The 3,309-nt window shown below is 33.9% G+C and overlaps 1 long non-coding RNA gene across 1 annotated transcript; it reads right to left on the bottom strand.

Moving 5' to 3' along the window:
• Positions 1-1,456: 1,456 nt before the first annotated feature.
• LOC142625961 (uncharacterized) lies at positions 1,457-2,922 on the bottom strand. Its single transcript, XR_012842431.1, has 4 exons — positions 2,698-2,922; positions 2,490-2,556; positions 1,863-2,036; positions 1,457-1,787 (listed from the first exon to the last, which is right to left on the bottom strand). It is a non-coding gene; the product is annotated as an uncharacterized LOC142625961 (long non-coding RNA).
• Positions 2,923-3,309: the final 387 nt, after the last annotated feature.

Genomic DNA, 3,309 nt, shown 5'->3' with positions numbered 1-3,309 from the left:
CAAAGTCAAGAACATAGAACAAATATCTATTTAAAGGTAATATGACAAATGTTATTACTTCTAAAATGGAAGGAAGTTACTCGTAGCTTTACCAAAGGGGTCAAATTACTTCTTTTTTTCCTTGCTGCTTCATTTTGGTTTAGGAAATATATGCGTAGAAAGAAGATATGAAGCTTAGTCAAAGGATTGCAAATTGAAAAGTCCATCAGCAAATCAACTTAGGCGTTTCTCAGAGTTTAAGTCATATTTAAATCCTATTTTTACTTCAAAATTTTCAATTTTATGAAAAATATAAAAGTAATTATGTGCTTGTGTGTTTATCCATGAGAATATGTGTTCTAAGAAACCTAGAAATATAAGCAGGAGAGTTTTTGTTTAAATGGTACGTTGGAAAGACTAGTCGATAGATCCCTTTAACTCGATTGTACTTGTAGCTTTTGGGAAGAATCATTAGCAGTTGTGAGGAGCCTTGCTAAACCAAAATCACTTACATCAGCAATCATCTCATTATCAAGAAGAATATTACTTGGCTTTAAATCACAATGAATGATTTTTTGCTCACAATGATTGTGAAGACAATTTAATGCAAAAGCCACATCCATTGCAATAGTAAGTCTTTGAAGAAAGCTCAAATTTTTTGATTGATTTTCACTATCTACCATTGGATGTAGCCACATATCTAAGCTCCCATTTGTCATGAATTCAAACACTAGTGCTTTGAATTCATCACCATTATAATTTATTCTAGAGCAACATGTTAAGATCTTTACAAGATTTCAGTGCCGAACATTTCTTAACACATTGCATTATGCTATAAAACTCTTGGGAGCTCCTTTCTTTTGAAGGTTTATGAGCTTCACAGCCACTAATCTTTCATCTTGCTCAAGAACTCCTTTAAAAACTACTCCAAAACTACCAGATCCAATCAAATTGTTGAGAGAAAATCCATTAGTCGCTTGATGAAGCATTTTGTACGAAATTGTTGGAAGGAGATTAATATTTGAGACTATAGACGATTTTTTTTTTTTTTTTGATTTTTTCATCCAATAAAGAACAAGAAAGGATGAAACTAGAAGAATACATGTAACAACACAAACAATTGTGATTTTTAATCTAGAAGCAAGGGACTTTCTTGATCTCATAGCTTTGAAGCATGTTGGTAGTTGAAATTGTGGAATAACCTCACAAAGCTTATTGTTTCCAACTATTGATACTGCATTTACATTTCTAAAAACTCCTTCTGTTTGTAGCTCACCCTGAATATCATTGAATGAAATGTTCAAATATTTTAGGAATGAAAGCTTCCCTAGACCCTTCGGAATTGACCCTGATAAGTTGTTTCGTGAAACATCTAAATATTCAAGGCTTTTCAAAGAAGCCGTGGATGGTGGTATGGTCCCCTTTAAAGAATTCCATTGTAGGAATAGCTCATTTAAGCTCAAGCAACTTCCAATTGTCAAAGGAATTTCACCAGATAAATTGTTTTCGGAGACATGCAATAAATACATATTTTTCAAATTGCCTACTTCAATAGGTAAGTTTCCGGAAACACATAGAGGTGAACAATGGAAGCAATGGCCATCTGCGCTGGATGAACATATAGACCTGTTAAACTTTAATATGTATAAGAATTACAGCAATCATTAAGAAACTTTTTGAAAGAAATATGAACAGAACAATAGTTAAATAAGCTTTCATCTAATCCTCATCAACATATGAACTAGATTGAGATAGGCACAAGTTGCCAAAATCCTCCACGAGGCTTTCTTTCTCAAAATCATGTATAGCTGAAAAAGGAAAGCAAAGCATTTATTAGCACATTGAATACAAATTAATGAAGAAAACATACAATGTATCCTTACCTGAAAAACTGCCTCCAACCGACTGATTTCCAGGGATAATTGGCGACTGATTGTTATCCACAAAGCCTGTCACTGATGTTTGATAAAGTTAGTTATCTAATAGTATCATTGTTAACAGTTATCATTGTTCTTGGGATGAACATATTTGCAAGAATCTCCGTACTGGCAAAACCCCTTTACTCCCATCATGCCAAAAAAAAAAAAAAATGTTAATTCAAGGCCAAATCATTTCTATTCCAAAAGCTATAAAGTCAATGCAAGATCTTCACCCAATTTTTCATTATCAACTAATATTACTTGGGAAATCAAAGAAAACCGAATTAAAATTCCCAAACCAAACGCAAACATAAACTCCCTCCTATCCATTACTTAGTATGTAATAAAATTACTTCAGTACTCAAAGACAACAAGCTCAAATTTCCACAACAAAAGCCAAGTTAAACTCCAAAATTTCATCAGCAACCCAACAGTAAACAACTACACATTCCACAACCCATCAGCCACGAAACAGCACATAACCAAATGAGCAAATAAGCAAACTTATCCCACATTTTCAAAGCAACCAAACAGTAAACAAAAAAACCCAAATTTTAAAACTTTCTAAGCAAATCAAATAGAAAATTCCACCTTGTCAAAGGCAACAGGAACAATCTTCAAGCTCTGGGACTCTTTATCAAACACCCCTAGTGCATAACTACAGTGGATTCACCAGAATTGTTAGACCCAACAAAATCCACATTAGACCCAGTTGGGATTACCACCATCTCTACCGGTGCAAGTAAAAAATGAGAGAGAGAGAGAGAGAGAGAGAGAGAGAGAGAGAGATTGTGCTCACCTGAGCAAAATACAGCAGCTGAGAGATGGGAGACCAAGAGAAAATCGAATGAAGGCTGAGAAAATGAAGGAAACTACGAAGAACCACAGCAAACTCACCGATTAAACCGATTAAAACATGATTGGAGGCTGAGAAAATGAAGGAAAATTTGAAAACCCTAGTTAAAACGATTAGTAGTGAGGACTGAGAGAGAGTGTAAAGACTGGGATTTTTTTTTTTGGGGATGGGAAGGCCTGTGTTGAATTCGGTTTTATTGTTTTTTTTGGTAAAATGGGCCTCAACCAGTTTTTAATTAAAACCTAATAATTACGGGATCGTTGATGCCCATTTAGCCCAAATAATAACCGGGTGGGTTTGAGTTTAATTAGAGTGGGTGAGTTTGGATGGGCAAATGAGCATGAGCTTATTTTGCCACTCCTACTAGTGAGTAACAATATCGTCAAAACAAACACAAACTCTAGATTTGTTATGTTTGTTTCACCGATAATGTTTTCTAAAAATGTATTATTTTTCAGAAAATATTTTTTATAAAATTATTATGTTTGGTAGCAACCTTAAATAAGTTGAAAAATAATTTCCTAATTTTCATTATTTAGCTTGTTGTGAGATAGA

The sequence above is a fragment of the Castanea sativa genome, chromosome 2 (assembly GCF_040712315.1).
Source record: "Castanea sativa cultivar Marrone di Chiusa Pesio chromosome 2, ASM4071231v1".
Classification (NCBI taxonomy): Eukaryota; Viridiplantae; Streptophyta; class Magnoliopsida; order Fagales; family Fagaceae; genus Castanea; species Castanea sativa.
Note: the sequence above shows the minus strand (reverse complement) of the source record. Positions and strands in the feature narration are given on the sequence as shown.